This window comes from Diceros bicornis, chromosome 11, assembly GCF_020826845.1.
Source record: "Diceros bicornis minor isolate mBicDic1 chromosome 11, mDicBic1.mat.cur, whole genome shotgun sequence".
NCBI classification, from domain to species: Eukaryota; Metazoa; Chordata; class Mammalia; order Perissodactyla; family Rhinocerotidae; genus Diceros; species Diceros bicornis.
This window is the reverse complement of record NC_080750.1, coordinates 3,558,334-3,582,433: the sequence shown is the minus strand read 5'-3', so window position 1 is coordinate 3,582,433 and position 24,100 is coordinate 3,558,334.

Genomic DNA, 24,100 nt, shown 5'->3' with positions numbered 1-24,100 from the left:
CAGCTAACGCACAGTAACAATATGTATTTAGATTTTTAATAAAGATTTGGAGGAGGGGAATGAATATTCAATAATGAGGAAAAAGAATGGTTACATGTGGGGCAAAGATGATGTTTCAAATAGCAGTGGATAGAACAATCCCAGCTCTCAGTTTGGGAAGAGGAACTAACACGAGTTAAGTGTTTACAAGTGCTTGACATGTGTTAGCTCGTGGATCCTCACAGCCTGTGGGGCTTGACGGTGGGCTGTGGGCGGGGCAGTCTGTCTCCAGGGCTCGCCCTCCTAAGCTCAGAGCTACACAGCCTCCTTTGCGCAAAACAGAGCAGGCTGCTCTTACCTCTCTGCCCTGAGAGCGGTTTGTGTAAGCTCTTCCACAGCACTTACTACTTCTGCTATTATTCCTCTTCTGATTGTGAGCCCCTCCAGGACAGGAACTGGTCCACACTCACCTTGATCGCCTAGTTTGCTTGTTACCTGTTACCTTGTAGACAAGTTTTTAGTTAAATGAATGGATAGTTTTTTACCAAAGAACCCTTTGAAGATTTTTCTGATCCACACAGTTATTGCAGTCTGGAAAGTAATATGATTTATGAATTGTGATTGCTTCACACCCAGAAACAAAAACGGCCGGGCTAATGATTTATATGCTGAGAAGTGGCATTATGTTGGCCATTGTTTCTCATCTCTTAGAACGTTCTCCATGGTTTAAACTGAGAAAACCTGATTTCCCCCTGGGTCTCTTCGTGGAAGTGTCCAGGGAGAGGTGCTCAATGCGGTCCCTTAGCCTCTTCAGGAACCTGCTGAGCGGCTGCTTACATAGGCTCTTCCTCGGCTCGGTGGGAGCAGGTGACTCTCCGTGTTGTCAGCAGAGAACCGCAGGCTCATCGGGTGCCCTGAGTTCACTGCATAGTGGATGTTAGCACATGAGGGGGTGCCTGACCTCGGCGTCCCGTTCTACTGCCTGTGACGCACCTGACTTCTGGGGCCCCTGAAGACAGGCTTGGTCCAATACACTCACAGAAGGAAATGTGTATATTAGAAGATCTCAAATCAAAATCTAACGGTAACTGACTTGTGACTTGCTTTGGGAAATGGAAGTAGAAGCAGCCTTGGCTGGTTAGCTGCTTCTTAAACTAAACACCCTGGTCCTATGCTGCTCTAGACAATTTTTTTCAAAGAGAATAAATGAAAGAGCAAGGGAAAGTAATGTGTTCAGGGGAAAATAGTTACTGGAGGCCACGTGGGTGGCAATGGTGGCAGAGTGTGTCTCTTCTATTTCCTAAACTCAAAGAAGAGAGAGGAAAATGGATATTGCTTCTTGGTCTGGTGGTCTGTTTCTTAATTCATTCTTCATTTATTTATTAGTCTAATCATTTACTAATTTATTCAACAAGCATTTATTCTGTGCCTGCCGTGTGCCAGGCACTCAGTAGGACACTGAGAACACAGAGATGAATGAGACCTATCGCCCATGCTCCAGAGTTTAGGGAAGAATTAAAACATAGAAATGAGTAGACTGAAAACACTTTGAAGGTAGGTATGGTGACTTACTCATTGTGGTAACACCAACACCTGGCATAGTGACTTAAACATTTAATAAATGTTTATTGAATGACTTAATGAAGGTATTGGTCATACATTAATGAAGCAATTATCATGTTGTAGTGTTAAACTACCAAACACATGTCATATAGTCAAAGACTTCAATAAATACCAAAAGAGACTTTTACATGGTAGTAATTTAATTAGATTTGCTGGTTGGAAAAATATCCCAACATAATCTATACAGTAGACACTCTTTAACATCTTGAAACCTCAACCATGCTACAATGTTGAGTTCTAACTATGCTTTAAATGATTCATCCTGAGTTAAAAGTCCAGAGTAGTGTTTTTCCTCAACACTAGCTAATATTTCATTCAGCTGTGGCTCAACCTGCGTGCAACAACTGACGTGAAAAGGACTTCAATTGTTCTAGCTACCTCTGTGGAAAGAGTACATGGCATGGCCGACAGTGGCTGTGAGGACATTTATAACAGCGAGTGTGTTTATATTCTTATTGATTTCTGATAGCACTTTTAAAATAGAAGCTATAAATTATGTATACCCAAGACCTATTAGGAACTGCAAGGGAACTACATTTAAAACAAATGGACCAAGAACTGTCAAGTCAGCTGGCTTAGAGCAAGAATTTCTAACAATAGTTTATTTGTAACTGCTACTAGTCATGGTCATGGCCTTGGAGGATGCTGAGAGGTGTCTCCGGTGTGGCTACAGCCCCGGGTCAGATGCCAGCTGTGGAGAAGTTACACGGGACCCAGTGCCTTCCTAGGACTAGGGGTTATTACGACAAGTGGCTCCAGGACCATGCTCATCTCCACAGATGACTGCCCACAGGGGGCCGCCTAGTTCCTCTCAGGAGACTGTGTCCTTTATGACTGAGCAGCATTCTCCTGATGTCATGATATGGACAGAAATTTCATAAGAGCATGAGATAGGGCTGCGTGTGTTCAATATCAGGGCCAGTGGCACTGCTAGTTTAAACATGCATCAGCCATGGCTTGTCCCATAGCTGCATAGGGAGGTGGCGAGGCAACAGCTATCTTGCATCAAAGTAGTGGCATACACACTAAGCTCTCCTAGTTAGAGGACTCCATAGATAAAGGATTGGACTTGGCATCTATATGATGTGGTCTTCTTGGAGTTCAGGCTTCACAACATGTGACAATGTGATTTGAGGCATTGCAAAAGATAACATTCCTTAACTCCACCTAACAACATTTGAGGATGTAAAACCAGTTATTGGGAGTGCTTTAATGCCTTCTAACTGTGCAAGTGGAGGAAGCTGTCCAGAGGAAAGTGGGGAAAGTGTACAATCTGTGTGGAGAACAGAGGGAAGCGTCCACATAGCTTCTGACTGTCATGCACAGGGACTTCATGGCTGCCTGTACCTAGCCCTCTCCTGCTAGAACCAGGCAGGGAACGAGCTAGTTGTTCTGAAGGCTGGTTGAGTGCCAGGGCTGGATAGAAATGTCTGGGCATGAGCTGGCTCTGTGACAATTAAAAGGCACATCCTGGCCCTTTTCAAAAACTTCATCATAGGGTAGAGACCTAGAATCTGGAAAATGGTTGGCCAATGTTCTGAGACCTTTCCTCCTGGCATGTAATGTGGAAGTGAAGTTCATTCTTTCCACTAATATTTATTTATTGAGTGTTTGCTACAAGCTGGTTGCTAGGACTACAGTGGTAAGTAAGAGACCCAGACTACCTTGGAGTTTGCTATTAGCCTAGTGAGGGAAAAAAATCTTTAAAACCAAGTCAGAAAAATAAATATATATTTTCAAATAGTGATATGTGTTGTAAAAGAGAAGTGTAGTATACTTTGATGCACTGTTATAGGAGATCCTAAGTTAGATTTGGGGGTTGGGGTTGGCCATATTTTGAGTGAATGACGTTAGGCTGAGAGTTGAAGGCTGGAGTTGGAGTTAGCAAAGAGAGAGAGAGAGTGTCTCTGTATGTGTGTGTGTACACATGCCTGTGTGTGTGAGGGGTGGGAGATGAGAGCTGGGGAGATGAGAAGTATCCTGATGAAGTAACAGCCAAGGTCTTGTGGGGGAAGCTTGGCCTTTAGAGGAATGAAAGAAAGCCAGCCTGGTTGTCACGTGGTGCCTGAGCGGAGATGGGTCTGAGTTGGAGCTGGAGGTAGGCATGAGTTATACCATTCGGGGCTTTGTAGGCCATGTTAAGCATTCGAGATTTTATCCTAAGGATGGAGTGTGTTTGTCGGGGACCTGCAGTGGGCAGATGGATCAGTGTGTACCCCACCTGCTGACTGATATGCTAATGCTTCTCAGCAGTGGTTCTTTAAAGTGGGCAGGGATTGGAGTGTGACCTTGGGCGCAAAGCCAGTGAAGCAGGGTCACATTTCATAACACGTTTTAGGTTATCAATGCTGGTGGTAGTGCTTTATCAAGGTTGTGAGAAAGGTATGCAATCGTGCAGGAAGAGACTTCACGGTGACTGGCTCTCCCCTAAACCTCAAATGCCGTGAGCGCATATGCAAACATCTGGGAAGGCAGAGCCAGTGAACAGAGAGCGTCCCTGCTGAGGAGAAAGGTTCACTCAACATCCCCCGCCAGAACAGAGCCTCTCCTTGCAAGCTGCTGCCTCCCACCCCTCAGCTCAAGAAATAGGAGGGGAGTTTAAACAACTCATTCACTGGACCTTTCTCTTAAGCTTGAAAAAAATTTTTTCCTGTATGTTTCTTAGGAAAGAGTAACCAAAAAAATACCAAGCTGCAAAATCTTTAACGTTCCAAAGTATGCCTGTGGTGCTGCCCACATCTGCAAAGCCTGGGCTGGGATTTTGTTCAATAATCCCAAGGATGTGGGATTGTTGTACATGTACCTTATAAGATGTTTTTTGTAGGTATGTAATTTAACATGTTTTGCATTTCACCTGGGAAGTGATTTCTTTTTCTTTTAAAAGAAAGTATATGTACTTTCTTTTAAGTATATGTACAATTATGTGTCAAAACCTACAACCCAATGAACCAGGGAAAACCTTATGGATAAGTAGGGGAAAGGGCTATCATTTCAAGTTATGTTTTTATGAGTTCAATTGTCAAATATTTAAAGCAGGAAGTTGTTGCCCAAAAGCACTATTTACAGACTACCAGGTGGATTATATGATGTACTGTTTACAGATGTCTTAGGTCAGAAGAATAATAAATTCTTGGCTTTAAGTAAATATTAGAGATCACAACCAGGACTGCTACAGAGTGAATCTGAATGGGTTAGAGAGGCAATGGACTAATTGTTTCAGTAGATTGAGAATGAAAACAAAAATGTGCTCGGAATGCACAGTGTATATGAACTCCGCACACTGCTCAATAGAAGACCAATAGCCTCCAGTTCTAAGGCAGTAAATCTGAATTAATACTCACCCTTTTATATGCCTTACTTTACAGAAAAGTAGCTTTCCATTCCTCTGTCTCATTTGCATATTCTTAAGAAAAATAGGAAAATAATAACTTACTTGACAGCTAGAAGTATGGCCACAGAGAAAAATGATTCTAAAGCCATTGGCAGATGGGGGTGGATTCCACAGAACTGAACAGGATGAGGTTTGAACAAATATTTCTCAAGTCCTATTTGCCACAAGATTCTGAAGTTGGCCTTCTAGAGAGCACAGCCAGGCCATTCTTTTCCCCAAGCTAGTCTTGGACCACGGAGAATGGATACAGCCAGCTGGACTAGACAGTCTAACCATAAAATGTGATATAAAAAAAAAAAAAAACCACTACAGGGGCCGGCCCGGTGGCGCAGGCGGTTGGGTGCGCGCGCTCCGCTGCGGCGGCCCGGGGTTCGCTGGTTCGGATCCCGGGCGCGCACCGAAGTACTGCTTGGTAAGCCATGCTGTGGCGGCGTCCCATATAAAGTGGAGGAAGATAGGCACCGATGTTAGCCCAGGGCCGTCTTCCTCAGCAAAAAAAAAAGAGGAGGATTGGCGGATGTTAGCTCAGGGCTGATCTCCTCACAAAAAAAAAAAAAAAAAAACCACTACAGACTCAGTGTTACATAAATACTTCATCATTACTGTTACTGATTCTTGATTGCCTGTTGAGTCCTGTTTTAAAAATCCACATGATTCTATACTAGATTACAAGGAAAATGAGCATTTCCCAGCTGTGAAAATGGCATGAGATGAGAGGGTAAAACTTTTATTACCATGCAAAGCCCAAATGATTCCAAATGGTTTGTACTATATTTTAATTGTTTCAAAATTAGTTTTTCTTTGCAGTTACTTAGTTTTCAAGAAACTTAAGGACCCATTTAGGTAACACACTAATATTTTAAGGAATGTTCCCTAAAAGGGTTGTTCCAAGGATTTATTAATCGAGAAGTGCTAATAAAGAAGGAAAGGGTTTGACCATGCTAATCACTATTTTCTTTAGCACTGCACGGCGATCTCTTCTGATTTTACAGTTTGTGTTGTGCTTTGTTTGGTGTTGTAGTTAAAGTACATTAGAGTATTTTTAAAATGGAAAATGCTATTGAATTTCTCTATTTTATTGTCTCACTTTATATGAAAATTCTTTATAATCTCCCAACAAGAAGGTGTAAAGTCCTTAAAAATAAAAATAAGTAAATGCTGAGAGCATCAAGGCGTATAACTTTTTCAATAAATTGACATTTTCTGATATAGCTATAATCAAGAAAAGAAACTTCTAAAATAGTAACTAAAAATCAACTTTGCATATCCTACATGTTAATGTTTTACATGTGTTAGTAAATTAGAAGTCAGATGAAATCCAAAATGCTGTTAGTTATTTAAAAGAGGGAGGCTTGGGGCCAGCCTGGTGGTGTAGTGGTTAAGTTCAAGTGCTCTGCTTGGGAGGCCGGCCCAGGGTTTGCAGGTTCGGATCCTGGGTGTGGGCCTATGTGCTGCTTATCAAGCCATGATGTGGCGACGTCCCATATAAAATAAAGGAACGTGGGCACTGATGTTAGCCCAGGGCCAATCTTCCTCAGCAAAAAGAGGAGGATTGGCAACAGATGTTAGTTCAGGGCTAATCTTCCTCACCAAATAAATAAATAAATAAAAATAAAAAGGGGAAGGCTTGCAGAGATCATCTAGAAGCAGAGCTGCCATGGAGCTACAGCAATTGAGATATTAGTCTTATGTGTACAATTGAGGGGCCCCATCTTCCCACGTTGCTCCCACCAGCTGCCTTTATCTGAACACCCTTCATGGGACACGGTAAAAACTGGAGGAAAGAATGTTCATTTTTGAAATTGTTTCTTTGGATTCTTTGGCAAAGGAACAAATTCACTGCCTAAAATATCATATAAATTCTTGCACTGAGGCAATAATAAACTTTTTGTAAGGAAGATCAGCCCTGAGCTAACATTGGTGCTAATCCTCCTCTTTTTGCTGAGGAAGACCAGCTCTGAGCTAACATCTATCGCCAGTCCTCCTCCTTGTTTTCCCCAAAGCTCCAGTAGATAGTTGTATGTCATAGTTGCACATCCTTCTAGTTGCTGTATGTGGGACGCGGCCTCAGCATGGCCGGAGAAGCGGTGCGTCGGTGTGCGCCCGGGATCCGAACCCGGGCCGCCAGTAGCGGAGCGCGCGCACTTAACCGCTAAGCCAGGGGGCCCGCCCATAATAAACCTTTAGGATATGCACCCTGGTTATTTTCAGGTACTTAATACATTTTATGTGCTGAAAGAGTAGACCTCATTAAAATACATTTTTGTGTTATGTTCATATCCTGATGCATCAGAACATCAACTCTGTTAACTGTGGGAATTAACTTCAATTAATTAGTCTTATGAGACTTAAAAGGATTTAAGATTTTTTTAACTTTAGGTAAAGCACAATAATGTTATTTCCAGTCTACTGATTAATTTCAATACCTGAGACTATGTTCCCTGCAAAGATCTATGCTTGGACTTTGCATTGTAGATTTTCCACACCCCATGCTTCTACATCATCCAGTTCCCTGGAGGTCATTTCATAGATTGCTAGAATCCATTAGAAGGAGGAAAGTTAGTCCATTGTTCTGTTATTTCAGGAGTTCTAGTAATTGAGGAGATAAGAAAAGAAAACTCAGTAACAAGTTTCTTCCATTATACTATTTCAGGAGTTTTCACCCACACTTCTTTCTTCCCTTCGTTCTCAATATTATTTCAGCATAACTTCTGCAGGTTGCACTAAGCAATAAAATAATAAAAGTCTAAAGATATGATCCACGTGTTCTGGGCAGTTGCTGTCTAAAGCAGTTAGTAAGACTATCTGGGACTTGGCATAGCCTTTCAAATGGGATTTGTCTCAGCCATGCTATAATGAGCAAACTGGTGGTCAACGGTTCATAAAATACTCTTAGGTTTGCACACTATTGGACAGCTTGGTCTACTTCAGCCTGTAATTTACTGCTGGGACTCCAAAGTGGGTTGAGTTGTCATTCTGGATAAAATGAGCTGTGTAAACAACAGGTAAGGTGGAGACTGCCAGCTGTCCGCCTAATTCTGTTCCACCCTTCTTCTGCATTATAGTGTTGTATGTGGGTCCATGGCTTATAAGCTAAGAGTGCCGTTTCCAAATCCCCTTACAGCTGGATCTGACCATGTATGTTAGGTCTCCCTAATAGAATATAAATGGGAGTGATACGTGCCATTTCCAGGTTGAGACCCTGAAACACTACATGTACACCCCTCCATGCTCTTTCCCATTTCTGGGTTCTAAACATGGACTATCCTAGGATCAAGTCTCAACCATGCAGGTAGGAAAAACACCCTACACCGCCCCAGCATGGCTTGATGAGTAGTGAGTAGGTCCTCACCGGTGAATCCCGGGCCACCAAAGTGGAACGCGTGACCTTAACAGCTGTGCCACCGGGCCGGCCCCAAGAATCATTCATTCTTGCAACTAATATTTATTGAGAGTCACTCCATGCGGGTAGCATTCTAAATGCTTGGGATATACCAATGAACAAACGAGACCCAAATCCCTGCCCTCCTTGAGCTCAGATGGACAATAAAAGAGAGTGAACAAGTATAATGTATAGTTTGTTAGAAATAAATGCTAAGGAGAAAAATAAGTCCCGGAAGGGAGATTTGAAATGTTGACTAGGTATTAGGCCATTATAGGAAACTAAATAACATAAAATAGTGGTATAGACAAGGCAATGGCAGGAGAAGCTCTTGCATTCTGGATGTTTGTTGAAGGTAGAGCCAAGAGGATTTGCTGAGGAACTGAATATAGGCCGTGAGAGAGAAAAAACAAAAGAGTCAAGGATGGTACCAAGATTTTTGCCTGAGGAACTTGAAAAATGGGGTTGCTGTTAATTTGGATTGAGAAGACTGTAGGGGGGTTTGGAGGGAAACCTCCAAAACCGTAACTCAGTTTTGCACATGTCAAGGGTGTGATGCCTATTAGATTCCAAGTGAGGTGTTAGGTGACCAGTAAAAATATGAGTCTGCAGGTTGGAAGAGAGACCCAGACTAAGAGTGTTCATCTGGAAGTCATCAATATGGATGTTAGTTAACACCACAAGACTGGTTGAGATCGCCTAGGGAGTGGGTGAAATAGAAAAAAGAACTGATCCAAGGATGGAACCCTGTACCCTAACCTTTAGAGGGAGGGTTGATGAGGGACAACTACCCCCCCCCGAAATCTGAGAAGGAGTGGCAAAAAAGATAGGAGGTATACCAGTAAGGGTGATTTCTAAAAGGCAAGTGAAATTAGTTAGAAAGATGGAGAGAAGTTGGATCCCCGATTGACAGAGTGGAGCAGAGCATCCCACTTATTCACCATGTGGGACTGTTCAATGAGAGGAAAAGAGACTTTGTTATTTTCAGTCCACTGAAGTGTTGAGTCTCTTTGATACAAAATTTTAAACTTTTACCCTAACACCAGGTTAATAGCAAATAGTATCACCAGGTAAATCTTCAACAACAAAATTAACACATAAAAAATTCTCAAATATGAACTTTGAAATGGGATGTGTGTGTGTGCGTGTGCATGTGTATGTGTGTGTATGGAAAGATTTGAACATTTTAATGACTTTTTTTAAAAAACATAATTTGGAGTTGACTCTGCTACCACTTTTCTGGTCTTTGACTTAGAGAAGGACTTGTTTCTTGGTAAATAAAATCTACTTGTATATACCTAATAAGCACTTCTAGCATTATTTTCCGGAGAACCATCCAGAGGGGAAATTGAGATGGTGATAAATGATTTGTTTGAAGAGCCCCTTTGTGATCCTGGACCTTAGTTATCCTATGGTTCTGTTGTGTTAATTCTCATGACTTTTAAGGGCCAAGAGGTCTACCTCCTCAACCAAGTTCTGCTAATAGTTCTGCCTGAAGGAAACGGGCACAGAAAGATAAACTCATTTTGATCCCATGAATTTGTTATGTAGTAACCTTCAAATTTTGTTTCTGTGCCTCGATATTTCACAGTGGGCACATATTCACAACCTAATGGCTAAATATTACATGAGGAAACTACTCTTAGATTTTTAGAAAACATCTATTTGCTATTATCCCTTTCCTCTCACACCTTATTATCATCTCTTAACCCAGAGACTAGGAGAGATTTTGCCACTGTTTTATAGCAATGCTGATTTTGTACCCCCTTAATCTTCTCTTTGGCCAAATAATTTCTAGCATGGTCCCAGTGTTTTTCAGGATCTAAATGCCATAAAGTACTCCCTTTAAAAGATGACAGGGAACTCAACAACAACAATAAGAATGAAATAAAGTTGCAAATTCAAAGCTGACTTTATCAAATGCATACTAGGCAAACCTTGAATAAGAGCCACACCTTTAGATCCGGCTAAAATGGAAAGATCTTAATTTGGAGAAATAAAGAGGAGAATAAAAAATACTCTGAGTAGTAGATGCCAAATTTCTTAACCTTCTAGTCAAGAACTGCAGGTTTCTGGAGTTTAAATGGCATCATATATCATGAGTCAGAAGACCTGGGTTCCAACGTCAGCTTAAACACACAGCAGCTGTGGACCTTGGGCTTTGGGGAAACACCAAAATCAAGGGAGCAAGCAAAACTGAAGGCCAAGGAGAGAGCCCCTTCAGTATGCTAGAAAGTGGTATCAATTCAGATTGCCAAGATTGAAGGGCCCAGAAGCATTTCTCAAAGCTCAGCTTGTGTAACCAGAAATATGAAAGTCAGAAGAGACCATGGGCAGTCAGTTGAGTGCTGTCAAGAAGGAGGGAACATTCCAGGGAAATCGTCTAGAAGAGGTATTTGCCAGTGGCCCTTATGGGCCAGATGTGGGATGATCCTTGGTGGGTGCACTCTTTTCATACGAGACAATAAAACCTGTCCCACTTACATTGTTTGATTCTTCCTTCGCTTGGACGTTGATTCCTTCACTCATTCAACAAACTCTTTGATGCGAAAGACACAGAACTAAGCAGTGGACATAAAATGGTAAGCAGAGTAGACATGATTTCATCTTATCCTCAGGGAAGTTACCATCTAGTAGAGACCACAGATTAATCCAACCATCTATTTAACTTACAAACATATAGTGATTAGTATTTGCCACTTACATAGTTCTAAACACTTTATAAATATTAACTTATTTAATATTCATAACAACGTCTGAGGTAGGTACCACTATTATCCTCATTTATAGATGAGGAAACTGAAGTATAAAGAAAACTTGCCCAAGGTCACACAGCTAGTGTGTGTTAGAGCAAGATTTGAATCCAGGCAGTCTGGCACCAAGGTCCATGCTCGTGAGCATTTATTTACAAACTCCCATAAGTGTTCTGTAGGAAATGTATAGGGTGCTAACTAGGTTGGAACTAGGGGATCTGATATAATTTGGGGGGAAGAAATGAAATTAGACCAGAAGTTCAAAAAAAGGTGTTTTGATTAGTGTCAAATGCTCCAGGCAGTTCAAGCAATATGAAACTAAAACAGGACATTGATTTTTGCCATAGGGAGGTCAGGGGCAAACGTGGAAGGAACAGTTTCAGAGTCAGCTCAGGGTTAATTGTTAGAGCTGCCCAAGGAGGACTGGGCTGCTTGGGAGGTGCAGAGTTCCTCCTTTTGGAGATTTTCTTCAGAATAGGCTAGAAACCACGTACTAGGGGCTTGGCACATAGTATATACTTAACAAATATATGCTTACTAACTGGTAGGGATGTTACAGAGTGTCGGATGGTTCCACCAGATAAACTTTAAGATCACTTCCAACCTTGAGTCTACATTTTCACTAATTCTGAATTTGTGGTAACACAGTGGATTTGGTTATGCCAAAGTTTCCCTTTGCCCTGTTAAAATGGCTTGATATAGAAATTTATAGTGGGTATAAGATTTTAGAGACTAAGACGAATTATTTCAAACCCTGGGAGTCCAATTTGCATATAGCTAATGTCTTAATCTAAGAAAGGATGCTCTATATCCTTTGCTAAAATTTTTGGCATGGTTCTTATGGTAATTACATAATTACTATATAAAAGTAATAAAATTGTATTTATTTAAAGTAAATAATATGTAATCTAGACATTGATTTTGACCTCCTCTTTCCCATCTTTCCCTAATTAGTAGCATTAGTGAAAAAGGATAGACAATTTCTAGAAAACATACACACACAATGGCTGGCTGTAATCCTCATTCCAAGGTTTACGATAGTTGTCGCTCAACTCCATTCCAAAAGATATGTTTTGCTCACATTCAGAAATGTTAGACATTCAGGGTATAACACACATTAAATCCTTGTCCCTGAACCTCTGTGCTTAGGGAGAGTGGCTATGAAGGAATTTCACTCTTTTCCACATGCGTCCACAATTCTGAAAGCCATGGAAATTCTGGTAGGACCCTAGTGGTGACTCTAGTGTTTTAAAATCCAATTTGGATACCCAGCTGCCACTAGCACTGCAAGAGAATCTGGAAGGCAAACAAAGAATGTGAATTCCTTGCCACTTTGGGGAGAGAAAATCATATTTTAAGAGTTGTAGTAGAAAAAAAATTTTAAAGGTGGATTAATTTTATGGTACTCTTGGAACATTTAAACAAAAAAATAAAGACACAGGTTAGCTGGTCCTCCATTTAGCTGTTCCTGCTAATTTTATGATCTCTCCATGATACTGTCTGAGGCAGCAGTGGAACAGTTCCAGAATGCAAAGTCACAGAGGTGTGCTTTAGACAGAGACTGCGGGGGAGTCAGACATCCACCGGAATGCAACCCCACAAGGCCACCACTTCTGTGTCCCTAGACCTACGATAGTCCCTCATTGAGGGGCATGTGAGTGGGTTCTAATTTTTCTCATTTACAAACAATGCTCTACTAATATCCTTGTACATACTTTTAGTGTACTTGTTTGAGTAGGTCTGAAGCAAAAATTTCTAAAAATGAAACTGCTGGTTAATGAGTAAGTATATTTTATATTCTTATGGCTATTTCCAAAATGCCCTTCAAGGAAGTCACAGCAATCTACACTTTCTGAAATTTGTGTTTCAGACAACTTGACTCAAGAAGGAAGTCACTAGGGACACAGTAATAAGCTGTGTGTGTGTGTGTGTGTGTGTGTGTGTGTGTGTGTGTGTTTACGAGAGATGAAAGCATACTCCATTAAATTCCTGTTGAACTTGAAAGATTCCATCTTACATGCTATCCGTTCTCCAGAGACCTGGCTTGATGACAACTTCCATCTCTACGCTCTGAGACCTGAGACATTGTTTCCCAGTGATTCCTTACGTTACTTTGGTGTGTTTTGAAGAAATCCTTGGTTTCTCTGGTCATTTGGTTTTACTTCTTTCCTTTTGCCAGTTTTTTGATAAGGGATAGACAGGGCAGAGGGCATAATAACCATGGGGGAGGCAGGAAGGGAGGCGTGGCTCTGTGAGTCTGTGTGTTCTTCCACCAGAGCACAGATATGGGGGACAGAATGGCCAGGAATCTCTAAGGGGCAGATTTTGGACGCACGTAGAAGGAAGCAGGAAGGGGCTGCAGAACTTGGTACTTAATGTCACAGGCGCTGGTGTAAGAGGCACAGCAAAAAGATAGGAAGGAAATACATGGAAAATTCTTCAATAGTTATCTTTCAGGGCTAAGCCTTTTATTCTTTCAACTTTTCTAGATTTTAGAATTTTCCTACAGTTAGCATATATTATTGGAATGTAGTTGATTTCCAAATTAAAAGAAAAACTAAAGAACTTTGGTTTTAGTTCTGCCACTTGCTAATTCTGTGACCTTGAGCAAATTTAAAATCTTACTTAGCCTCAGTCCTCTCACTGTTAAAATATGAATAAGCAAGTTAATTGTGAGGATTAAATGAGATGATATATAAAATACTTAGTATGCATTGAAGATCTGGTATATAATAAGGCCCAATGAATTGTCTCACCGTCAGATCCATTATTGTTAGCAGTGGTGGTGATGGTAGTAAACAACTCATATATAGGAGTGGGGAGGATTCCAAAGATACTGGATGGTAAAGAACTCCTCCTTCAGAAAACTCATGATTGAAAAAGCACTGCAGTTCTCAGGAAATCAAGTATAAGAAGAAGAAAAATAAATGCTATAGGTTTCTCAAAGAGAGTTTTTTTTTACAGGTGGCCTTGGAATAGAGATCCATTTTAAATCTGAAGAAAACTTGATGTATTTTTGCACGTGTGTGTGAGGCAGATTAGCCCTGAGCTAATGTCCATTGCCAATCCTCCTCTTTTTTTGCTGAGGAAGATTGGCCCTGGGCTAACATCCATGCCCATTTTCCTCTACTTTATATGGGACACCGCCACAGCATGGCTTGACAAGTGGTGCATCGGTCCGCGCCCAGGATCCGAACCTGTCAACCCCGGGCCACCGAAGCGGAGCATGTGAACTTAACTGCTACCCCACTGGGCTGGCCCCAAACTTTATGTATTTTTAATCAATATCTTATAACAGGTGATATGTGCTCTCCAGATTTTCCTCATGAAACGTAATTATTAGCTCTAACTTTGGAATCAAACCTATATATGTTACTGCTGGTCATAAAGCTAGCACTGACATTTATTATTTGGGTCTTCAAATAAAGTCCAAGATATTGTTTATGCTTTTTTAAGGTCAAGCTCTCAATTTTTGTGAAAGTACCACTTGATGGATCAAATTAAGGTCTTTTTGTTTGTTTGTTTTATGATGAATACTTCTTTTTTTGAGAAAGATTGGCCCTGCGCTAACATCTGTTGCCAATCTTCCTCTTTTTTCTTTTTTCTCCCCAAAGCCCCAGTATATAGCTGTGTATCATAGTTGTAAAGTTGTAGCTCTTCTATGTGGGACGCCGCCTCAGCATGGCCCAATGAGCAGTGAGTAGGTCCGAGCCTGGGATCCGAACCAGGGAACCCAGGGCCTCCGAAGTGGAACGTGCAAACTTAACTGCTGCACCGCCGGGCCGGCCTCCAAATTAAGGTTTTTAATTCATTTATTAATAATCTACAGATAATTTCACTTAACTTTGGAGTTAAGTTTTAGTTTTTGTTTTCACAGTTGAATATGGACTGCTATATTTCCTTAGAATTCACTTATCAAGAGAAATAAAGCCATATTAAATTTCTGGCTGAGGAAGCTAGGGAGTTTTCCTTAATTTTAATTGTTCAAAATCATCTCACCACTTCAGCTTTTCTGCTGGCAGGAAGCAGCCTCCTCTCTCTGACTGTTACAAAGCACCAGCCTGAACTGGTTTCTTTGCCTTTTCTTGCTTTTCACCGTTTGTGATTTCCGTCTCCTTTGTGTTGTGAGAGGTCTCTTGGCTTATTAATAGTTAAGTGATGGACATTGTTACTCTTAGGATTTTTCATTAAAAACTGATTGTGTATAAATCTGAAAAGGAGGTTGTTGGCTATCTACTTTGAACTCATGATTCTAGCGTTGACCTGAATCCTAGAGCCATTAATCTTCATTTCTTTCTTTTTTTTTTTTTCATGAGGAAGATCAGCCCTGAGCTAACATCCATGCCAATCCTCCTCTTTTTTTTGCTTAGGAAGACTGGCCCTGGGCTAACGTCTGTGCCTATCTTCCTCCACTTCATGTGGGATGCCGCCACAGCGTGGCCTGACAAGCGGTGCGTCGGTGCAAGCCCGGGATCCGAACCCCGGGCCGCCAGCAGCAGAGGACACGCACTTAACCACTACGCCACAAGGCTGGCCCCAATCTTCATTTCTTATTAGTAAATATTTTAATTGTTATTGCCATTTATGTTCTTATTTTTCAAATTATGGTTTATTTTCAAAACAAGCTTGGTTTTTTAACGAGTTTACTTCGTCAGAAATATATGTTGGTGTATATTCCTTTTATAGGAAAAAACGATGGAAGATTAAAAAAAACACTACATTTTAGGAATCTGAACTGCAGATATGTTATGAAGTCTTTAATTTTCAAATATTTTTGTATCCTTTGAGCCTAACACAGTGCCTGGCACCATGCAGGCCCTAAGTGAGGGATTATTGGTTCTAAAGCAACCAGTTCCTCGGGTTAAAAATCTGCCCGAGTATTTATTTGGTGGGCTGTAGATCTATGTTGTCAGCCATCCTGCACATTAAAACCATTTTGGCGATTTAAAAAATGCCATTGCTCCTGCCCCATGGCATGACAATTGTCAGAATCTCAGGAGGGTGAGGCCCAGACATTTCATTATTTAAAAGATTTCTGGTGATTCTAATGTGTACTGAGGCTGAGAACCACTTAGGCAGGTCACAATTTTGGAAATGTATATTTATGTTTACCTGAGCACATTTTTTCATGTTGCGGTCATTACATTCATATCTAATAAACTAGGCTTCCTGTGAGATTTAATGTAGGCATTTGCCCAATCTTTTATAAGCAGAGAAAAAGATAGTCTCTCCATCTTCTCCTCCTTTCCACTTTTATTTAGTACATTTAAAACTCCACGTGAGAAAGACAGAGATCTTGAAGGCAACAGAGCTTTGCTCTCTTACACTTTGTTCTACCCGCTGGGTTTACGATGACTTCACCCTTTTGTCACTAGGATGGAAATTAGCCCCAGAAATGGAAGCTGGCAGCACCTGAACGTAGTGGGTGAGGGGCCTCTCTTACCAACACTATTTGTAACCCAGCAAATAGTGGGACTTGAAAAATTCAATAAGAGAGTCGAGTTAAAATTTAAAAGCTATTTAAAGTTCAAGGAGTTCTTGCCTTCAAAGGCAAAGCAAAGTTAAATGAAGAGGTTTAAAATCATAGTTCTGAGTGTGATGTTTTTAAAAGTCTTATTTTTGTAGCTAGTTTAGGGTATAGTTTTGCCTAGGATTATGAACACTGCCTTCTAATTTCTTTTCTTCCATAATCCTAGCCTGTTTTTATGACTCGAGGGTAGGAAGTACCAGAATTAAAGGGCTTTGGTGTCCTTTTGCAGTAAAACACTGTATTCTTTTCATAGTAAATGAAACAGCCACAAAAATTATGATCCCACTTGTAAGATAAGTAAGTGGATAATTAGAGTGGTTTTAAAAAGAACTACCCCACACAAGAAGATAAACAGGAAAATGTTTATTTAGTGAATGAAAATACTCTATATCAGTGGAGCACAAAATTTTGAGAAAATATTTGTAGGAATTAGCATTACTGTAAAATCATGAAAAATAGGTAACTTCAAATTATAAACACATGCTTTTGTACTAAGTTTATCAGATACAAAGGGAAGAGAAAAATTGATTATATTATTAAGGGAAAATCTACCCAGCCAAACTAGATCATTTAGACCACCCAAATTTATTCTAACTAGATTTAGTTAAATTAGCAGGATAATTATCAGTTTTGAATTTATTTTTACATTTTACTACATTGTTGTCATTCTTTTTTATTACTATGCATGATTATAATTTCACTATCCAGTAAATAATGGATTCCAAAAATTTATTTTTGTATTTTAGCGTAACAATCTTATTACTTCTTGTTAAGATTATAAACTTTTAAGTTAACAAATTAAACTACTTAATTGTTTGATCAACACCTACCCATGGAAATGCTTTGAGATAAAGTCTGAAAGCTAAACTTGGAATTACCCTGTGTACATGAATTTATGCTTCATTTTCCTTTCAGTTTGTGGGTAAACTAAATGAACTAAATACTTTAAAAATTTTGGAAAATTAACCAGAAAGCATTTCTGTAATGTATTCAAACTGTTGTGATTGTACATATATGTAGATTTAGAAAAAGAATAATTGAGGGCTGGCCTGGTGGCGTAGCAGTTAAGTTCATGCACTCTGTGTAGCGAGGTCCGGAGGTCCGGCATTCACAGGTTTGGATCCTGGGTGCGGACCTGTGCACTGCTCGTCAAGCCATGCTGTGGTGGCATCCCACATACAAAATAGAGGAAGATGGGCATAGACATTAGCTCAGGGCTAATCTCCCTCAGCAAAAAGAGGAAGATTGGCAACAGACATTAGCGCGGGGCCAATATTCCTCACCAAAAAAAAAAAAAAGAACAATCAAGTTACCTGTGAAATTAACAGGAGAATTCTACTCCCAAACATGAAATCATGGCATATTATTATTGGTTTTTTACTCTTGACTATAAATGTTCAGTTTTATTCCTTTCTTTTCTTTCCTCCTCCCCTCCCCTGTGTCCTCCCCCTCCCTCCTTCACTTCTCTTTCCTTTCCTCTCCTCCCTTCCTTCTTCGATACAACATGTAGTGAGTCCATGCCGTGTACTGAGCATTGTGCCGGCTGTGGGGCCATGAGCAAGAGAGACCTAATGCCCCTTTGATGGCAATTTTATATTCTAAATTGGAAGACTTAAATGGAATGCTGGGAAACAAAATGAGGAATTACACTGGCCTTAAATAATATTAATAATAATAATTAGCAAATGTTTTCTATGTGTTGATCCTGTTCTAGCCATTTTAATTATATTTTCTAATTTATCCTCACAACAACTCTATGAACTCTCTAGTATTGCTTCCCATCTTCTACAGAAGTTGTAACTCAGGCTCTGAGAAAGTTAAATGATTTGGCCTGGGCTTCAGAGCCAGTAGGTGGTGGGAAGTGCCGTTCAAATGCAGGGAGTCTGACTCCAGAACCTGTGGTCTTAACCACTAAACTGCACTCACGCTAGAGAAATTCTGCAGTTGAAGAGAAGGGAGTAAATTAAACAGCTTGGTAGCTTTATTTTGACCACAAAAATAAAAAACATATTATTTTTTGTGCCTTTTGTATAAATATAATTTTGACCTAGCTTAGCAGTGAACCTTTCATCTTGATTATGTGGTTACTATGGGTTGTTTTACTAAGGTTTAGTTCATATTTATCTTTTTATATATGGGATCCAGGTCTGTTTGAAAACATGTTCCAAATTTTAACTGCAGGATTGGAAGGTGTTTGGCTGCCAACTAGATTGATCAAATAAACCTTCCAATTGAACGGCTTTTCAAACAGATTTGGCAAAGATAACTGTATAGTGAAGATAAATTTCATGTTTAAGCATTGGTAGTGTCCCCTTAGGAGAAGATGGTTTATTGCACAACCAGCATTTCCCATGGCAATTTTGAGATAAATAAGGGACTCTCTCAGTTTGGGAACTGATGTGCTATCGACAGCTCCAGCCTTATCCAAAGCTCATACTTCAGATTCTGAAGATAGACGCCTCAGCTATGGTATATGTGTGTGTGCGTGTAGGTTACAGATGTATCAAGTGGTTTCTCATTTTTTTCATATATAATGTGCCAAATAATCCTAGAGCAGAAAAAAAAAGAGTTCTTTGTATATTTTGGATAACAGCTCTTTGTCAGATGTGTCTTTTGCAAATATTTTCTCCCAGTCTGTGGCTTGTCTTCTCATTCTTTTGACATTGCCTTTCACAGAGCACAAGTTTTTAATTTTAGTGAAGTCCAGATTGTCAATTATTTCTTTCATGGATTGTACCTTTGATGTTGTATCTAAAAAATCATCTTCATACCTAAGGTCAATTAGGTTTTTTCCTATGTTATCTCCTAGAAGTTTAATAGTTTTGCATTTTATGTTTACATCTATGATCCATTTTTACTTAATTTTTGGAAAGGGTGTAAGGTCTGTTCATTTTTTTTGCATATGGATGACCAGTTGTTCCAGTACCATTTATTGAAAAGACTATCTTTGCTTCATTGTCAAGGATCAGTTGACTTTACTTATGTGGGTCTGTTTCTGGACTCTCTATTTTGTTCCATTGACTTGTTGGTCTATTCTTTTACCAATATCACACTGTCTTAAGTACTATAGCTTTACAGTAAGTCTTGAAGTTGGGTAGTGGCAGTCTTCCAACTTTGTATTTCTCCTTCAAAATTGGGTTGGCAATTCTGAGTCTTTTGCCTCTCCATATAAATTTTAGAATCAGTTTGTTGATATCCACAAAATAACTTGCTGGGATTTTGATTGGGATTGCATTGAATCTATAGATAAAGTTGGGAAGAACTGACATCTTGACAATATTGAGTCTTCCTGTCCATGAATGTGGAATATCTCTCCATTTATTTACTACTTCTTTGATATCTTTCATCAGAGTTTTGTAGTTTTCCTCATGTAGATCTTGTAATATTTTGTTAGATTTATACACATTTCATTTTTTGGGATGCTAATGTAAATGGTAGTGTGTTTTTAATTTCAAATTCCACTTGTTCATTGCTGGAATAGGAGAGCAGTTGACTTTTGTATATTAACCTTGTATCCTGCAACCTTGCTATAAGCACTTATTATTTCAGGAGGTTTTTTCTGATTGATTCTTTCAGATTTTTTACATAGACAATTATGTCATCCCAGCGCTGGTTCCCATGAAGGTTTCTGCTCTGGTAAGTTGTGATTCTCTGTGTCTGCCTGTCTCCCTCTGCTGTTGTTAGGGCAGCAGTTTGCCCTGTGGCCTTACTTCTCTGAAGAATCTGAGAGAAGTCGTTGATTTTTCAGTTTGCTCAGCTTCTTACTTGCTGTTAGGACAGAATGGTGACTTACAAGCTTCTTACATGCTGGGCAGGAAACCCAGGTTTTCTCCTTATTACCTTTTAATAGTTGGTTCTTTCTCTTATTTCACTGGAGTGGGCGTTTAGTTGTAAACATTTTCAAATAAATGCATTCGTGTCACTATTAGAACTCCATGTTCTAATAAATTGCTGCCATTACTTATTAAATTCAATTCTAGTGCCTCTGCACTGTTAGAGTGATTTTTAGTATAGACATTTGTGCTTGTGAGACATACTTATATTCAAATGTAAGTACAAAATCACGTTGTAAGGTGACACATTATTTTGAACTATCTGCCACTTTGCTGTCCTATTTCTGTGAACACTGAATTCACTATAAAATAAGGTGTGTAACCAATAAGGTCAGATAAAATTGTTATTATTTTAAAGTGAGTAGAAAAGAATGAAGCTTCTCTTTGTTTATCCCCAAGGAATAAAAAAAAAAAATAGGCACAAATTTGATGCTACTTGGTTATCTACTAACAAGCAGATTTTGACTATTTTAGCAGCAGAGGAAAAATAGCTACTCAGAAGTTGCAATCTATCTTTTTAAAAAATATAAGGTAGAAGTACAACATATGTTCATAAAACCTTTTTAAACTAAATTATATTTTTTAAATGTTTGAATAGATAATAGTAGAAAAATTAAAAAATCTCCAAAGAGCATCCAGTGTAAAGCATGTTTTCCTGGACCCCCTAGTCATGTCTTTGCCCAGAGGAAACCACTGTCACCAATTTTCTTATATATCTTTCCAGAGATAGTCTATGAATATTATATTTTCAAAAGTGATGATGATGTTGATCACAACTGACAACATTTATGCCAGACACTGTTCTAAACATTTTGCATAAATAAGTGCTTTTAGAAATAAAGACATGGAGGAACAGAGGGGTTAAGTAACTTCTGCAAGGTTACACAGCTGGTTTGGAAGAGCTGGGTTTCCATCCCAGGTAGTTATATAGTAATATAATATCACTATATTATTTGTATACTACACACACTGTTTTGTACCTTTCATTTTTCACTTAATATTTTATCTTAGAAATCATTTCTATCAATACATATTGAACTAACCCATTCTTTTTGGTGGCAGAATACTATTGCATTATATCAGTTCCCAACTGGGGACATTTAGAATGTCTGAAGACATTTTTTGTTGTTACAACTGGAGGGGAGGCTGGCTACTGGCATCTTTAGGTAGAGTTTAAGGACATCCCCTCACAACAAAGAATTATCCTGCTCAAAATGTTACTAGTACTAAAGTCGGGAAACCCTGCAATATACCTTTATTTAACCTGTTAGATATTTTTCTAAACTGAAAATTTAAGCTAAAAATATTCACAATCAGAAATCTGACTGTGCACATTCGCACTCTAATTTCCATAGGATGAAAGAGTAGGAAAAAGAAACAAAATCTAAAATTGGCAACTCTAGATGATTTTGAGGATTCATAGAAACTTTTGCCTATTTGTAAAACCCTTAAGGATTCTGAGAAGGTCAAAATTGAGAAGGCCCAAAGTTGAAACCATTTTTTGATTGATCTGGTTAAGCTCCTCTGTTACTTGGAACGAAAACACATCAAAATACAAAACTGACTTTCATTTGCCAAATGAACATACTGGACACTGGCAGTCCAGATTGAGTTCAACCTCAGAGAAAACTGGGTTTTCCTCATTGCCCCTTAGGTAGAGAGGCCTGACCAGCCTCTCTGAGTCTCCTGTCCTTCTGGAACAATTAAAAAATGCGGCTGGAGTGGACCATCTATGAAGATAAGTAATGAGTTTTATTTAGACAATTTATATTTTCTATGTTTTTCAAAAATAACAAAAGTAATACATGATTATGGTAATTCAAATAATACTGAAGGATATAAAATAAAAAGTAAGTTTCTCCCACTGCCCAACTAATCCTATTTTCTAAGGATAATCACTATTAAGAGTTTGTTATGTGTTCTTCTAGATTTATTTCTCATGTAAGTGCAAACATCTCTGTATATATTTACTATAAATATACATGTATTGTATTTTTCCCACAGCAATGAGCTCTATTTATCTAAAACTTATTTTCCCACCTCCACTCCACCATTCATGGATATCGTGAATGGTGTTTATCATGGATATCCTCCAAGTCAACCCAGACAGATCTAACTCATTATTTTTAATGACCATATACTATGTTATATATAGGTATACCAAAATTTATTCAGCTATTACCCTATGGTTGAAAATTTAGATCATCTCTAATTTTTACTATTAGATAACGCAGCAAAGAGCATATATATGTTTACACACTTCTGTAATTACCTCTTAAGGATAGGTTCCAACAGATGGATTTGCTAGGGTATGTGCATTTTAAATTTCATAAGTATTGTCAGTGCATAAGAGTGCCTATTTGCTCACAGCTTACTAAAAAAATTGGAAAGAATTGTAAATGACTAAAGATAGAGACACAAATAATTATAGTACTACAATAGAGGAATTGTTTTACAGATATTAATAGATGGATTATTGTATAAATACTAAAATGTTAAGTATGAAGAAGTTTTACAACATGAAAATGTTTATCATATATTACTAAGAGTAAAAAGTAGAATGCTTTATATATAAAATTATGTGTATATAGGGATGAGAAATGAAAGAGTTACAAGAAAAAGTTAAAAACGGTTTCTTTGGGCATAGAAGTAGAGATAATTTTTTCCTTTTTTTGCTTTCTGGTATTATTATGTTGTTTGTGTGACAAATACAATAAAAATGGCAACCTCTAAATAAAGATGAGAGAATGCTGCAAAAAGACCAGACAGGGTTTCACTCTGCTGTACACAAGGTCGCTAGGAATCAGAATCCACTCCACAGCACTAAGAAAAATATACTCATAAAGCAATTAATACTGAAAATTAAATTTCCAATCAATCATAGATTGGCTTATAAGAGCTCTGCTATTATATCCCTTAGAGTAGAGCTATCCTTGAATGAATTGGCTACTCAATACATATTTGCTTGTTTTTTTGTTGTTGCTTTTTTGTTGTTTTTTGCAATTTGTTTAGGGCTTTTAGTATATAAAAAGTTGGTAAACTATAAGGGAATTTGTCTGAACTAGGTGTGCATATATTATGTGAGAATTATTTTTTATTTGATGCAAAAAAGTTAGGGATGGATTCCCTTATTCTGTACTGGAAACCATTATTCTGCTGGGCATGCTTTCACACAGTCTAGTTAATCGGGTAAATTATCAGCTTACTTTATATCTTCCACTTCCCTGGAACAGCGTGTCTCCTTTCTCCAAGTTTTAGATAAGGGAGAGCTTATTGCCTAGGCAGGATGCCCTGACCAGTTATATCTGCCTCACTTTCAGCAGCCCTTGCTGCTTCGTTGACCTTCCTCTAGACCTTCCACCATAAATATCTGTTTTTTTCCGTCTTACTTCCAGATGTTGGAGTGCAGCTTAGAAAAAATACAGAAAGCTCATTGGCTCTATAACGATTTGATGATTTCCAACATTAGCTCACTTTTACTCCCTAGATAACTTCCTTACCAGTTGACCATAAAGACTATTCCAAACTTCTATCACTTCTATTAATCCCACCATTGTAGGGATCCCCCCTCATCTCTGCTCTGTTAGAGAAAACAACAGCAGCAGCAGC